The 17259-nt window shown below is 38.7% G+C and overlaps 1 protein-coding gene across 2 annotated transcripts in view; it reads left to right on the plus strand.

The window, feature by feature from the left end:
* The window catches only part of casz1 (castor zinc finger 1), a 211358-nt gene that overhangs the window by 91101 nt on the left and 102998 nt on the right, over positions 1 to 17259 (plus strand). For both annotated transcript variants that reach the window (XM_084721380.1, XM_084721379.1), the window contains one exon: positions 7697 to 7744. The gene's annotated coding sequence lies outside the window, so the exon portion shown is untranslated. The remainder of the gene's footprint in view (positions 1 to 7696; positions 7745 to 17259) is intronic.

The raw sequence follows: 17259 nt of genomic DNA on the forward strand, positions 1-17259 counted from the left end.
TTAAGTGTTAATAATAAATGTTAAGTATCTGTGTATAAGACAAAGTAAATGTACACAGTAACAGGGTAGGGCAGCACCTTTGTTCTCTTGTCTGATAAAACATCCAGACTCGACTTAGATTTGAAAAATCAAACATTTCTGTCAGATATCTGTCTGGTTCGGCTCCTTTTCTGCTCAGCATTTTTCTGAGAAACAAGACTAAAATATCGCCACCTGAAATTTGAGCTCTTTCTATTTTCTCTCTGATGCCACGGTTTCACATAAAGTTTTACATATCAAAAGTGGAATGTTCTTTCATCTGCTTGCTTGTCTTGTTAAGCAGTATCAAACACAGGAAATTCTTTCTACATTCACATATAAAGGTTGAAAAATCCTAGCAACATATCCCAGCTTGTGGAAAAGAGGCCTTTTCTTTTCTTTCTTTCTTTCTGAAGGAACTGTTAGCAATATCACTGGGCAATTAGCAAGGAAACGAGAGAGAAATGGAGAAGCCAATTACTTCTGCGAGTTAGCTAAAGGCCATTTTAAACTGTGTGCCCATGACATAATAATGTTTATGGTAAATATTATAGTTGGAGACAGTGAGTGCATGGCGTGAGAGGCAAGGAAAAAAAGGCATCAATCTCAGATCGAGAATAATTTATTAAGATCTGAGATGCGGCAATTACGTGGAAAGGACCAAAAAGGAAAAAAAAAGAAGAAGCCAACTCTCCAGGAACCGCATACATGATTGCAATCTTGATTAAATCCCCCTGGATCTAATGAGTTGATTTTCTGCTGTTAATATTGCATTGGCTGATGATGGATTCGTTAAGATAATGGAACGAAGCTAAAATATAAATGACTCCCTGTCAAGGAGCAGATTTTCGTCATTTTCCGTCTGACACCTCCGCCGTGGGGATTTGGTGAGGCCTTTTTGTGTTTAGAACCATCAGGATCTGGAATACTAATTGCTCATGTGTGGACGCTTCTAATGCCTCTCCTCCTCTCTGCACCCCCACCCCTCCCTATCGTCTTGGTAAATATCTCCTCCACATCTCTACACAGAAACAAAGACAGAAGCAGCTTTCTTTCATTAATCTTGGTGAAAGTATCTGTTTCTTTCTACTACAATAAAACATACTACATGATAGAACAATTTGCACATAACACGACTAATTTCTACCCTGTTTGACACCCCCAGTTCAAATCACATAAAGAGACCAGATATTTAAAGCCATTCTATATGACACAAAAACTGCCAACAAAAAGAAAACATGTAAGCAATAGGCCTCTCATATCGACCTGTGCTTTTGAGATAAATTAATAATGTGGTCTCCCTTTGTTGCCGTGCAGAGCAGCTGAGCCAGTCTCTTTCTCTCTGTGTTTTAAATGGTCTGTCACTTAGGTCAACTGGAGGAGCAAAATGTCCGATGCATAGAATATTGATCCCATATCACACATGAACCACAACACTACATGTATAATTTTTCTCAAGTGTGGCAGGAACATAATGCAAAAAGCATTTGTAATAATCCAGAGGTACACTATAGTGTGAATATGCTGAGATAATATGCGGCCATTTGAATCAGTTTGGCAGTGTATTATTAATTGAAAGGGAAGTCGGTATGTTTACGTTTACACTGTTTTTAATGACTTAAGAAAATATCCAGAGACGCGCTGGGGAAATTTAGTCTGATGACAAAAAGTTTTATAGTGATGACATGCCTGCTATTACTGTACTTAGGGCTCCAACTAACGATTATTTTAATTATCATTCATTATTATTATTATTTTCTTGATTAATTGACTAGTAAGTCGTTTGTTTTAAAATGTCAGAAAATAGTGAAAAAATTTAATTTTTTGCCAAAGCCTAAGATGACATCCTAAAATGTTTTCAAAATGTTACTCACAACTCAAAGATATTCACAAGGAAGCTGATGCTCTCTAGTGCTAGTTACTGTAACTTCCTGAAAAAAATGGGATACGTCTAGAGACGTCAATACGTCAGAGAGTGAAGAAGGAAGTAGGAGCATGTGACTAAAAGTAACATGAATGAAACTACAAGATTACTTTGTCCATGAACATAATATCTGCATGGCATGTCAGATAGGTTTTCACCAGCTATGGTGGTTGTTTAAAAGTGAACCTAACAACTGTCATGCTACTTCATAACATCATCAAACTACATTTTTGTTATTATTTTAATGTAAGAGTGGCCCCTAGCAGGAGGATTTACATATTGTGTGTTTGAATTAATGTCAATAATATCAAGATTTAATGTTAGTAACATCAAGATTAACCGTCCCCATGAAAATTAATACAGCTAATGTTAGTTAGCTAATGATATTTTTACCTGTAGTGTGTGCAACATACTTCAATTTGCTTGTGGCGGTTAGAAGAGGAGTTTTTTAAAAGAGATCTCAGTGTTTTTTAGGAGGCAGAGCAAGCACTTCATCATGTAACTATTGTCTTTTTGTTGCTTATTTTTCTTCTAGGCAGTTAGCCACTCGTACAAATACTCCTTGTGCACACCCTCCTCTATGCTCAATCCCTGCATTTAGCACAGACTAGATGTAACAAAGGTATAAACGGCAAATTTAGTGAAGTAAAAAGAAGATATATTTCTTATTTTGTTGATTGTGGAGGGCCCTGTGGATTTAAGCAATCATGTTTCAACCACAGTAACCACAAAATATAAATTATGAAATTAAATTAAAAATCCAAAACAAATTATCTAAATAAAAATAGTCTGTTGCTTCTTTTTAACTGACTAACTCAGTGTAACTTTGCCTGGGGAAAATGTAAACACAGGCTTGTTTCATCTGATTTTACACAGAATTGGACCTGGTGACAGGCATTAAGAATAACTAAATAAAAATAACTTATCTTATTGCTAAAGGTCTCAAAACCAGATATACACTCCTTGTAGCTTTAAGAAAAAAGTAACACGAAAAAGCTTTTGTTTCTTTGAGAACAAGAAAAACGACATTTTTACTCATGCACACTACTCATTACTACCCACCCCTGAATCTACAGTACCTTTAAAATCCCAGACTTTTTCTATCATTATCGTAATCACCACCAATCACCATTGTTGTCAAGTTTCATGCTTGCCCTGAGCCTTCCTTTGTGGCGATTATGATATTGTTCCTTTTTCTGTGCAATATTACCGGGGGAACCCGTCTGATTGGGCAATCCCCGCAGGCCCTTTCTTCTGTGTGTCACTTTTTGTGTCCTTTAACATGGTTTTACTAAAAAGTCTTTTTTAATCAATCAAGAAGCAGGCAGAAAATAGGCTTTGTCATGGCTTGGCCTGGGGTCGTGTGATGCCTGCTCTGCCCGGTGACAGGTCTTCAAAAGGGATAAAAAGGAATATTTTGGGGGGAAAACGGGGGTTTCCATGGCACTGGCACTTGTTGCACATGGATCACCATTCTTTGGTTCTGCATGAGATTGAGGTTTCAAAGGGCTGGACAACAAAAATTAGGCGAGGAGGGGACAGCGGGACTGTGGAGGTAGCTGCCCTCAAGCCCCCGACTCTGTCCTCTCCTAGGGGAAAGGAAGAATAGAAGCTAGAAGTGACAGCATAAAAAGGGGCCTACTAGGTGCTGTCAAATATGCATGAGTAAATGGTCAGTTTCTCACTCTGCAGTGTGTTCACAAAGTCAGACTGAAACGCAGACGAGATGACACAAACTACAGACCCATTCAGTGTGAGAAGTGTATTCTTGTTGCGGCTTCCACTTCATGTAATTAGAGGTTGTTTCATGTAGAATGAGGTCACGTAAACTTGTAAGTTTCTGAGTTTATGTGTGGGAAATGAAACCAGGAAACTTAGACAATAGATTGGCAGTCATTACGGCAAAGAGGGTGATTATTTTAAACCGTTCTGTTCAGTTGAGTGCCTGTTTGTGTGTTCCTGTTATTTAAATTTGTAATAATTGAGACACTACGCTGTGGTGTATCAGCTTGTTTATGAACTTTAAGTTTAAAATAACTTCACTGTGAGCGGATATAGTTTGCATGTTCATCGCATTAAAATATGCATGCATGCAGCCATATATTTTACACATGAATGACTTTGAGTTATTTTCAGCTCTATAAAAATGTTGTTCATCGTCTTGATTACCTTTGTGCTCCACCTTGGATTCCTCTAACGCATTCTTCTGTCTTTGGGAAATGGCATTGTGAGGTCAAGGTTTTTGTGTGTCAGGAGTCCTTTAAGCAATTTGCAATAATTTCCATAGCATCATCACTGCCACCCTCAATAACAAACAAGGTTACGCACATGTGTTGCTCTTTACACCCACGCAATCAGAGCTGAACGTGTTTCGATGTTGGAGGGCTTTAACCTGTTCACACTTAAAGGAGGTCAAAAGCTCCAGAAGCGCATTTACCTGCCAGTACTGATTTGAGAATTTCAGCATAAGAAAAGAGTTGCATATCTACGTTATGCTAAAATGACAGCTGGTAATATTGAATTTCAAATATAGTGATGGGTGTAGCTGTGTGTTATTATAACTTCTTCGTATGTATGCATTTATTTATTTATTTTGTTCTTTCGGGTTCCCAACAATGTGCTGCCAGCCTGTTTAAAAGGTTAAGGCAGTCGGGATATGTTCCTTGATGGGATTTTATCATGCTAGGCATGCTCTGTTTCCTGATGAATATATTAAAATTATTACTGTGCAAACAGAGTTTCTAATTACTGACCTGCTTGCCATTGTACTGTGCGTTCTGTATGCCCCCCTTCTTCTCCATGCCTTGTTTATTTATCTGCACCAGTGAATACAGAATAGTCTATGCAATGTCATTTCCATCCACATGAAAATGATTTTGAAAATGCCAATCTTGCCTATTATACAGTGTAATTACTTGTCTGCTTTTTGATTTTATCATATCTTCAGCCAGTGGGAAGATACTTGGAGAGGCTAAACATCTTAGCGGAGCTTGTCAGCTGATTTGCAGTGGAAAAAAAAAATCTCCCAGTTTGCAAACGAAAGTGCTATCTGCCACATGTACAAAGTCAGTGGTTGTAGTTTATTGAGGGGTTTACCTGCTGTGTGCAGGGCCTCTCTTGAGATTCACGCAAAAGTATATGCGGTCATGTCATACCTGATCCTGTAAGGGAGGAGTTACAGAATCATCACTGAACTTTTTAGGAACAATTAATTATAAGCCTCCACACAGAAAACTTGGCATCAGCTCTGTAGATAATAATAAATCGTTGAGAGTGTCATGGAATACGTTTTCAAACACATACAGAACAAAAACATTTTGAAGATGCTATGTGAAATATTGGCAGATGGAACCACCTTAACACATTCTTATGTTATGAAAAAGCATTTGAGCAGTTACCTTCAGTTTTCACTCAGCAGGTTTTTCAACTTACAAGGCCAAAAACATTATTTTCGAGTTCATTTTGATTGTCACAGCTGCACCTGTGACTCGTCATGCAACTGTTCCTTTCAAGTAGGTGCATATATGTGTATGTGCCGCGATAAAAGTGTCACTGGTTTTACTGGAGCATCTGCACTACATCATGGAAAAGGGCAACCCTGTTGTTTACTTGTCTGCCTGCAATGTTGCACAGGGGGTTGATCAGGGGAGTTGATAGGAGCTGCAATTTAAAAAGAGGACACTGCAGCTCTGAACAAAAACAATTAAAGGAAAATGAAAGACGGCCCCCAAGGGTTAAAAATAGAAAATTATCAACATGCATGCTGGAATCCACTACACCCCACCCCCACACACACCACCTCCCGCACCAGCAGCCCCCCCCCACCTCCCTCAAACTTACTGGGCCTGCATTGTTATGTATGATCAGATCTGCCAGTTCTTCCTCTAAGCTCCTTGTCACATTTTGACTTAATGAAGTGCAACTTAGAAGGGAATTGGGTTCATCATGCTAGTCGCACGATGCTCCCTTGTTGTAGCAAACAGGAGTGGCATGGGACCGAAGCGCTACAGCGCGAGTCGTTATCATTCCGGTCAGTCTGTTTAACACAAAATTAAACAAAGAACTAATTAGTGCCTCATGAATTAATAACTGCACTGTTGCCGAGAAGAAGTTAGGTTGCTGAGGGGAGATATAAAATAAGTAGGAAGATCAGGTTAGAATTATTATTACTTTTTCGGGGATGCATGGGCTCTCAAGGTTAGGAAACTTTTGAGAGGATTTAAGAGTGACTCAACTGGTTCTGCCAAAGTCAGTTTCTGTCCTGTAGTAACTCTGTGTCTGCTGGGTTAATGGATGTCATATAAGACACTGTGCTTTTAACACATAAGAGAAAGACATATAGTTGTAATATTCAACTTTATGATTTTAGCACAGCACGAATAAGGAACAAGCACTATGTATTCACTCCCATTACCTTTGGCTACCTTTACCTTTATCTGAGCCAGGGGTGTCAAACTCATTTTAGTTCATCGGCCACATGCAGCCCAATTCAGTGAGGTGGACATGTAACACCATTACATAATAACCTCTAAATAAAAACACTGTATGTTCACGTTTCCCCTTTTTAGTGTAAAGAAGTGCAAGTACATTCTGAAAATGGCCACAGTCAATGAACCATCCATTTACACAACTGGCCTGAACAGCCTGAGATGAAAAATAACTGTAATTCTAGCAATGTCTCACTTTTTTGTGGATCTACAGATGTGTTTATGTAATGCAAATTACACATGCATTTATGGACTTTGGAACTGAACAGCAGTGAACACAGGCTGTATGAGGGGCAGGGGTGATAAAAAGGGCACCAGCTGTACATGGTGGAGCACCAGCGAAAGCAAAAGTCACGATGCATTTATGGTCAAACAGTTCAAATCCCTGCTTTAAGTTAAAATTGTTCCACTATGTGACTACAAGAATTACTACAAGTATCAACTATTTAACCATTTAGACATACATAGAGACCAACTAGCAAGTCTTTATGTGTTAAGATCTATCAATTCTTTTCATTTTCCATACATTTCCACTTGTTTGTAGACACACCAGCTTAAGTGGAAGCTAATGAGGAAGGTCCCGCCAGTGATGTAAGATACACATCTAATGAACTGAAGCTACTGATTGACAATATTTTGTACAATGATAAATTTCTGGTCTGGAATCATGACTGCTCTACAGTTTTTTTTACACTTTGCAAGGTCATCCAGTGGGCAGTATTGGAGTCTTTGGTGGGCCAGTTGTGGCCCGCAGGCTGTATGCTTGACACCGCTAATCCAAGCAGCTTTTTTATTTTATCTTTAATTCTGTAAGACTGTGTCGAGTCACTCACAGCTAAGATGCTGGAAGCTGCTATTACTTATTTCCGCCTAAGTCTGATTTTAGCATTGCTGCCTGTAAGTAAATTATTAGCAGCAAACTGCTTAAATATGCACAGACATAGTTAACTGTACTCTGTCACTGCTCCCCGTGCTTCAGTGGGCTTTACAAACTATAGCTTCCCTGTTGCCCCTCCCTCAGCCTCCAACCCCTTTCCCCCAGCTGTGATATGAGGCCTGGGTATTTGTGCACTTTTATACAGGAGTTAACAAAAACACACAATTTCCTTTCGCATCATCTGGAAGCTTGTTACATTATGTCAGCCACTGTGGATGAGATGAGTTGGGTAAATGTATGGATTTCTTGAGAACATGTATGTGCATTCATATACACAGAGAATAATCAGCGTCTGGGTTTTTAATGTTTCTCCTTTGCTCTCCTTCTCAGATGAAGTGAGCCCCTGTATGGAGTGACTCCCCAGGAAGAGAAAACGAGGTAGGACAAATCCCCAACATGACTGATTACTGTCCCCACCATCTCCCCTGTTCATATCTACAACAATATCAGGCATCTTCATTAATCCCCATGGATCAATGTGTCTGGGGGTTGTAAAAATTGACAAATGACTTATTAGAATCCCACCGTTTTATTTTCCAACTGATTAACTCACAGCAATGTCGTACACTATACAGGCACACTGATGTATCTGTTTTCCAAAGAGGGCCTCTCTCTCTCTCTCTCTCTCTCTCTCTCTCTCTCTCTCTCTCTCTCTCTCTCTCTCCCTCTCTCTCTGTCTCTCTCTGTCTCTGTCTCTATTTCTCTCTCTCTCTCTCTCTCTGTGTCTCTCTGTCTGTCTTTCTCTTGCTATGAGGGATCTATACAGTATGAAATGCACCCCTAACACTGTGCATTAGAAGCCCTGCCAGCGTGCAATGACTCAAAACTTTGTCATATAAGAAATGCTAGTGTTAACTTTGTTGACTAATAATTTTTGTCAACATTTTTCATAAAACTTTATAATAACCATGATTGATAAACAGGGAATTGATAGTTAATTAAGTTTTAGTGAATAGTTATTTCACTATTAACAAACAATATTAAATATTTGTTAATGAATGTCAAAGGATTTGTTAACGTTGCGTTGCGTTGCGTTGCGTTGCGTTGCGTTGCGTTGCGTTACATTTAGTAAGTAATTTTGTCACCTAAGTCTACCCAGGTCATTTTTGTGCCTTTATTTTGAAGGTCTACATGGATTTCGCACATTTATCATCAATAACTTGACTGCGGAGCTGTACACAAGTAAAAACTGTTACTAAAATGGTACCTGTAACATCGTAGTTTGCAGTGTAGGGCCACTGACCAAGCTGCCATATTTGATGAGTTTGGAGCGAGGACATGTTGTCTATAAACGTTATCTGGATGGTTATTGTAAAGCTGCAACAGATGTTTATAATACTAAATGGTTACCAAACACTGTGCAGCGCGTCTATAAACATTATTTGGATGGCCATTATAAAGTTGCAAATGATGTTTATAAAAGTTTACAGTTAATAAACATTATTTGAAGTTTGTTATGAGTAAAATAACAATTAACTTTAATTAACTATAGATTTACCTGTTTTAGTGATGTTTATTATGAAGTGTTACCCGTTTTTACCGACAAAAATGAGACGATAACTATATAAAAAGTAATTTATGATGAGGCAAACTATGATGAAATCATATGCAAATGAGATGAAAATGTTAGGCATAGCCGAGCAGAATCTGATATAACTCGGGATGTTTATTCCTTCAGAAACTCAAGCTCTGCCTGCTGCTCTCTCCTCCAAAGGTTTGGTCCTCACATGACTTTTGCGTTGAATAGGCTCAACTCGTGCTTTCAACTTGAGCTCAATACAATCCTGTCAGCAACATTGTAGCTACAGTTATGTCAAGGTTTCTTTTTAATGCTTTTTAAAATGTTTACTAGCTCAATAGCACAGGGCTACTAGCAATAGCTACATGTAATTTCTAATCTCGGTGGCTCTGTAGTGTCAGACAGAAAGGCCTGTAAAAAAGGCACACTTTCTCTCCCTACAAATTTAGGGAATATAACATTGCCCATAGTGAAAGTAATGCTTCAGGCAATACAGGTCTTACAATATTTAGTTGACTGAAACTAAAAATATTTCTAAATCAAAATTTGCTGTTAAAATTAACACTGAAATGCCATTTTAGTTTTAGTTTTTAGACATGAACAGCTTTTGAACTTTTGGGCAGTGATTTGGCTGAGTACTCAAAATACAAATATACATTAATGAGCTCAGAATGACCAAAATGATCATCTAGAATTTACAATTATATACAATGGCAGTAATGAATAAATGTATTTCAACACCATAGTTTCTCATAAATGTGCCAGCATGTGTGCAGTACCCTGTTATCTGTCTTGTTACGCTGTTCCTTTAATTATAATTTGATCTTCTTTTATGCCTGCTTTATGTCTAGATGTTGTTGTGGCAACATCCCACATTGTCATCTTGACAAAATAATATAATTTTTCCACTATATGGCATTTATTACTGTAACAGACATTAGACACAGACATCTAAGTACAGATGACATCCACCAAATTAACAAGAGTATAAAACCTTTTGTTGCTGATAAAAAATCTGCCTCTGTACAATTTGACTCTCGAGAGGACGCTAATGACTTGTGACTTGAAGAAACTGGGTTGCTTTTTTTTTCTCTCTCCCTGAGATGAAACCTTCTGTGCTAATGATGTTAGCTGGTATGAGCACAATGCTGATGTGGGAGTCTGTCATGAGGATGCATACAACAGCCCTTGCCCCTGGCCTCCTAGTCAAGAGGGATCTAAACATTCAGAAGTGACACCGTGGGCTGTCTCATGTCAAACCAGAGACCCTCACTATCACTGGGGGGTGGCATGGTCGTGAATTGAGGCGGAGGGCTACACCACACTCCTTTGTTTCTGGTGGTGTCACTCACACACCAGAGAGAAGACACACTCCTTGCATCAATCAGAGCCCCTGATACATGCCCAGTGTACCTCCCCACAACATGATGATGACACTATCCACAGATTTCCACATAGATACAATAACTAACAACAGCTGCAGATCCCCCATAAGCTCTCCTCACAGCGGGATGCATGGATGGATGCACACACAAAGACATCTTTTAACAGGTTGCTTTGGAAGTCCTGTGAAGCAAAGTTAAGTATGAGTCTGCTGTACTGCAGACTACACAGAATAACTTAAGTCTAACCACATAACAACAACATAACTGAGTACAGTTAGTTTAATTGGCTTTTGATATATGTTAATGCAACTAATCATAGAGGCCAACTGGCTCTAACACGCGGCTGGTATGACACCCCCCTTCTCCTTTTGGCTCCCACAGACTTGGGCTAGAGAACACTCCCCGAGCGGAGTCCCTCTCTTAGACAGTGGGAAGAAAATTAAACTGCCAAATTTGTTTTCATTGGTTCCAGGGACAATCTCAGGGGGCTTCAAGGCTTTTAATTGAGCTCACTGAGCAGAAATTTGTAGGGCTGCTTACCAACAACAGTGGTGTCTCCCTTTTACTCCTCTTTTATTGGGCAGATTTTTAAGTGAAGTCACGCTTTGCTAAAAATTTGTGTCTTATACGCGTTTTGTAGTTTAGCTCTGTTAAGGTTCTTTTCTACAGAGACAAGGAAATTGGTTTGGATAATGATTTACTTTGTTTAGTGTCTTGTTGGCTTTTCAGGGTTTGTGTGTAGGAGGGCAATGATTCTCTAATAAACAGGAGTTCATTCAGTCATGGATAAAGGTAAATAAAGCCCACAGTTTGCCGTAGGAAAGCTAATTTGTCTCACTGAGAAAAAAGAGCAACAACTCATGAAACTCAATTTAGTATTATTGTATCACTCAGTATAGTATAATAAAAAAAAAAAAAAAAAAGGAGCCACCGTCTCATTTTCCACACTTTTCTCTCTCCTACACTTTTTGTCCTTTTAAATTTCTTCAGTGTGTCAAAACAAGCAAAGGCTACATGGAAACGGCAGCCCTGTGTAAATATTTATGATGTAACATCTCCATGTGAATAGACTTTCCTCCCAATCCATCCATCATTACGGGCATATCGTGAAAGCCCACCTCCCGGTGGTGGCTCAGGGCCTTAGGAAGCTCAGACAGGAGCGGCGTGTCCCCCTCTCATTCAAAGTATTTGTTTTTCTTTTGACTGGGGGCAGCCCAGCTGTGAGGGCATTTCATGTGTCAGCCCCTCTGTTTTCATTCAGGGCTGACTTCAAAGCCCATTTTGGTCCATTGTTTCTGTGACGTGGCTGCTGGACCCGAAAATGCCCAAACAGAAAAATGTGATGTAGGTCAAATTACAGCAGTTGTGCTCCTGAAAAAAGTGGAATTCTTATGGTCAAAACATAAAGCCCTGGTTACCGCCTAACCCTCGCTTTTGTGCTGGGTGTCCTCATACCTCTTTATTTGTTCATAGTAGAGTTGAATGGAAGTTGGGAAACGTAGAATGAAAAGACTGTAGTTCAAAGTACTTGGCAGAAAATCAATGTTTAAGTCTAATCCTTTCTTTGTTTCTTTTTTTCTCATTTATAACACTCCACTCAGGAACAATATGTCAAATAGCTTACTTGCTGAAGATGTGTTATAAATTATTGTATTATAAGCTGGAGACTGTACTGGTGTCCTGTTTTGTGAGGCTTGGAAGTTTGAATGAGACTTAAGGACAGATACAGAGTATCTGTTAGGACCTGTGCATGCACAATTCTTTGACTTATGCAATGGTTTTGAAATGTGAAACATGTCCTCATTTGGTACAAACAAAGAAGGATGAAGAACCTGCTGTAGTTTTTCAAGCTTGGCAGTCTTTAAGAATGTGAAGGTGCAGTACATTCATGAGGTTGTGTGTTTGCAGAAGTAGGTAAGTCTACTGCCTTACCTAAGTGGATTACAAGGTTTTAAGCTTTTCTCCTTGCACAACTTATCGGCAGAAAATAGGCGTTGCAGACGTTAGCGAAATATTGCCACCCAGACTCTCATAACATTATCATTAGCCACGGAGGATTGCTGAAATGTGATTAATACATCACCATTTTGACAGACTGAGCCTGAAAAGGTAATATGGATTATTACAATGGTTGTAGAGCTCAATACCGCCATCCAAGTTTATCCATTTATCTGCAATGATGAGACTCCTTTGTGTTGTATAGCATTGTAACATCTATCTAAATAACAAAAGATATCGCTCCCATACACAATTGTCGTGCTGTTAATATTCAGCCCATGCAACAATGCACATGGGAATGGAGTGCTGAGACAAAACTTGACTCGGAACAGAGGAAAAGTCCATAGAACATTATGAGAATTATGAATCGATGTTCAAGCTCCTGGTAGTGGGCATTTTTTCCTTGGCTGAGGTATCTGATTACCTTCAAACAAAAATATTGCTCCTGTATTGTTCAATTACAACTGGTTGAGTGCTGAATGATGCAATTCACTATCTAAGAGCTATTTTTTCCTTCTTTGTGTGTACACTTTGTGTGTGTTTCATTTGGTTGGCCTTGGACGATACACGTTGAATAAATGCCATTTTTCTGTCGTTTCAAGTGCCTCTTTTCTCTCTGTGGATCCATTCAAGCTTTCAATACCTTTTCTCCCCCTCTCTTCTCCTGTCTCTTTTTTCCACGAGCAGGAGGGTTTTACTTTACTCCTTTGTCATCCTAATTGATTGCATTAACCTTTTGAGTATTGAATTTCCTGTGCATCACGCCGAGCACAATGTGGAATATTATCATAATCCTTCCAAGTAATGGACACAGGGCAATCAACAATGCTTTAGGAAAAGTACATCTTTGAAAGATGGAGCATCATATTATTTTCAGTCCAAAGACCTGGATAGGGTAGGACTGTTGAGCTTTAAGAAACTTTGTTAATAAGTGAAGTATGTGGTTTTGTCATCTGTTAAAGAAGTCAGGAGAGCAGCCTTTAGTGTATCTTTGCTGGGAAAGTGACTTACCTGTAAGAGACTGGTATACAAACACATAATGTACACGATCAGTCTTGTATGTTCTTTTGTTTTTTTCATATTTTGATATGAAAAAAATATTCATAATGGACCTGTAATGAGCACCTGGATATCTACCAGCCTTAATTCTTGGAAAAAATGCAATATTTAAATAAATACGCATTAAATTCAATATCTCAGAAAAGTTGCATAATTTAGGTGTGCAATAATAAGAGCATCTTGTTGCCACTAATAAATATATCATAATAATGATAGCAGCTATGATTTACATACTTAGGTCAAATTTTAGTATGCTATGGCACAAAGTTGTCCAGCATACACAGTAACAACACATAGCAAAACCACCAGCGTTTACCTACAGTATTGAGTTACTGCCATGTGGCTAGAATAGCAGTACTACCTAATTTTAGTTTGGTTCACCTTTTTGCACAGTGCTCTGCAACCAAAGTCCCAGAGTCTGGAATATGTTTTGTTTTTTTGTTGTGAGGTGGTGGAATAGTAACAAATTCCTGGTTGAGTGCTGGTGTGTTGTGAGTTTTCGTTGGACAATGAGGGAGGGTACTGCGTGACTGCATGTTTTGGAGTTCTCTATGATTCAGTAGGATGGTATTGCGAGCCAAGAGAGCTGTAGCATCTGTGACTATGGAAGGGAAAAAAATATAGTCCTTTAAGGAGTCTTGGGGTATCATGCAGAAGACAGGAAAGTGAGGCAAGGCCCTACCCAGACTGTTCTCAGAAAAAAAAAGCTGATCTTGCTTACGCAGATTGTCAAAAATTGAAAAGAACCCTTTGATTGAGACAAACACCCTCTGTGGAGGATGCAGAGCTGAAAGTTCTGGGGGAAGCCTCGCCTTTCTCTCTGCCAGTGGCCACAGGGGTAGGAAAAACTCTCAGCCGCACTAAAACAATGGAATTAAAGGATGTGTTCTAATAATTGGGTATCACACTGCTTAGCCTGCCTGAAATAGTAAATGCCAGTGTGCTGGAAAGGAGACTTGAGCTGAGTGTCAACCCTTAGATTCAAGGAGGAACCTTGCAGATTCCTGGTCTTGGAAAAGTGGACCATGCCATCTGCCCATTGTTCAAGCAAAGTAAGATCCATTTCTGTATTCATGTAATCAAACAAAATCAAATTGCCACATTAGAGGAGTGTTGTCTTTGCTTTCACCAATGAACACTGACATTTGAAGTGACTAGCCAAGCTGCGAGCAACACTGTTGCCAGGCAGTTTCTATTTAGAAAGTAATAATCTCAAATACTGGCAACCTTTGCATAAATGCTACTTAACTTTTCCTAAAATGGGAGGACCTACTTTAGTTTGTTGGCATGCTCACTTTTGCTAATTAGCATCAAACACAAACTGCAACTGAGTTTGCAGAGAATGTTAATGGTTTTGCAGGCATTTGGTTGTAAACGTAAGTTTTTGAAAAATGTAAAATTTGTACTTAATGGCAATCCATTTAATAGTTTTTGAGACATTTGACTCAAAACCACAAGTCAGCCTGATGGTGGTGCTAGTCAGGAGATCAAATTTTATCTCATTAGGATTCGTCCTCTGGGGACCACAAATGTCAGTGAAAATCCTGGTGTGTGATGAAATATTTCACTGGATAAGTGAAAACTTTGATCTGTTGGTGACACTAGATGAAAATTGACAGTCACTGAAGGGAATTAGGATTTATCTTATGAATGAATGAATGAATGTCTGTACCAAATTTAATTGTAAGCTGTCCAATAGGTGTGGAGACATTTCACTAAAGAATATAAATTCTGATGGAGCCATTTGTGGTCCAAAGTGGTGGAGCAACAAACAAACTGACATTGCCACACCTGCAGTCACACTGTTGGCGTGTCTAAGAATAACAAATACCAACCAGTGAAAATGAAGTAATCTTCGCAGCCATGATATAAAGTGATTTTTAAATTTTATTAGAATAATATACTGTGTTCTTGATTATCCAACTTAATAACAGTGCTGCAGATTTTGTGTATTTTGTTCACAAAATAACAAAAATGAAGTAATCACACCCTTCTGTCTATCTATCTATCTATGTGTATCTATCTATCTATCTATCTATCTATCTATCTATCTATCTATCTATCTATCTATCTATCTATGACATGAACTGCAAACGCTCATTTGAGTTTCATATCACAATGACAGCATATTTAGAAGGTTTGTGAGAATGAGAAATTAAAATATTAATTCAAATGGAGTATAACTTTAAAGTTAAGTTTATTTTTTAACTGCAGGTAGTTTTAAGTTGACGGGTCAGGATAGACAAACTTAAGTGGGAAGGTAAGCCCCCGATTAACATGGCACGTACTTAGATCTCTTTACCCGCTTTACAATCGCCTGTTTTGGTGTGGGGGGATGTGTAAGTTGATTTTTCCTGTTTCTTAAGTCCCTGTAAACCCAAATCCACTATACTACAGTCATTTAACTATAATTTTAACCGTAATTTAGAGTCTTATGTACATAATAGTCAGCATATGAAAAGTATTGAAAATCAGATTTAGTTTTGTACACTTTAATTAATTAATTTAATTTAGGCATGTTTGTGCTCGGAGATTTATTACAAAAATTATGCAATTAATTCCACAAACCAATCATAAAAAAATCAGTGTCAGTTGCGTTGTGGGTGCAACGAAACTTTTCTTCTTCCACTCCTGCTGTTGCTCTCTGAGTCTGAATCAACTCAACAACGGGGAGCTGAAGCCATTATATCACTCCTCTAACATGAACAGTGATTTAACCTGGCTGCAATTAATATTGTTTTAAGAGTATGCAATATTTAGTATTTTTTCTCTGCTTTACTTTCTGTTAGACAGCTTGTACCGATAGAGAACTGAAGCCACAGTCTGTGCTCTCTTCACAACCACAAAACATACATTTTTTCTCACAAGGCACTGGAGTCGCTGGTCTACCGCTGCCTTGATCCACAACAAGTAATCTTAGTTCGGATCTGTACAAACATGCTGTCACACCAAAGTCAAACAATAACATGAACTAACTAACAAACAGAAACTCCCATGTCCTGCAAGGTAAAATGAGTGTTTCTGTCCGGGAAGTCTGGTGGTTTTAAAGAGAGCAGAGACAGCGGCGTCAGGTTCCCATTGGAGAAAGCTGCCTGACGACAAAGTAAACCAACAAACGTGTTCCAAATATAGTGTCCACTTTAATCAATATTGATTTTTTTTAGGTGGTCCTTTGTTTAGGAGACTAAAATACATTTTGCTGCCGCCTGTGTTTACAACGGTCCACAGAAGTATATTACTTAGCTTTTGTGTTGGAACTCCAGAGGCAGCTGTCAGTCAAACGTGACCAGACAAACCCACACAGTCTGAACAGCAAAATGAGCTGTTTTTGAACCAGGTTTTCTAGTAGTTATGAATGTTTATTTCCATTCAGATCTCTGATGGATGCTTAATGAGAAACTTAAGTTTGATATCATATATGCATATTTGCTATTTCAAGCCAAGTTTTCCAAGGTTTTAAGAGTCTTTATGCAGCCTCTCATATCTGTTTATTATTGTCTGTCTTATTGGCCCAGAATAATATGAATGGAGATTTGGGCATGGACAGTGGAACAAGCATTACTAGTCCATTCTTTTATAACACTGCACCTCTGCTACATCAATAATATTAAGGCCCCAAGCCTAAAGCCTACAGAAGACACTCCAAGGATAACAGTACAATAATAGCCTGTTAACAAGGCAGGAGGTAGCCTGTTGGCCTATTGAGTTTAATCTGTTGCTGTAGCTGTTTTATTTAAACATGATGGTAAACGCATAAAAAGTAGTTTATGTTGCAAGACCAATGTAACACCCATAACTGTCTTATAAAGGCTTAATGTCAGGAGGCTTTAGGGGAAGTGTCACTAGAATAACACTGATCAGCCTTGAGCTTGGAAATTAAGAGACAGCAAATCTTTGAGCGTAACATGACAACTGGGATAGTTCGGAAGCAT

The sequence above is a fragment of the Lutjanus erythropterus genome, chromosome 6 (assembly GCF_056507025.1).
Source record: "Lutjanus erythropterus isolate fLutEry1 chromosome 6, fLutEry1.hap2, whole genome shotgun sequence".
NCBI lineage: Eukaryota > Metazoa > Chordata > Actinopteri > Lutjaniformes > Lutjanidae > Lutjanus > Lutjanus erythropterus.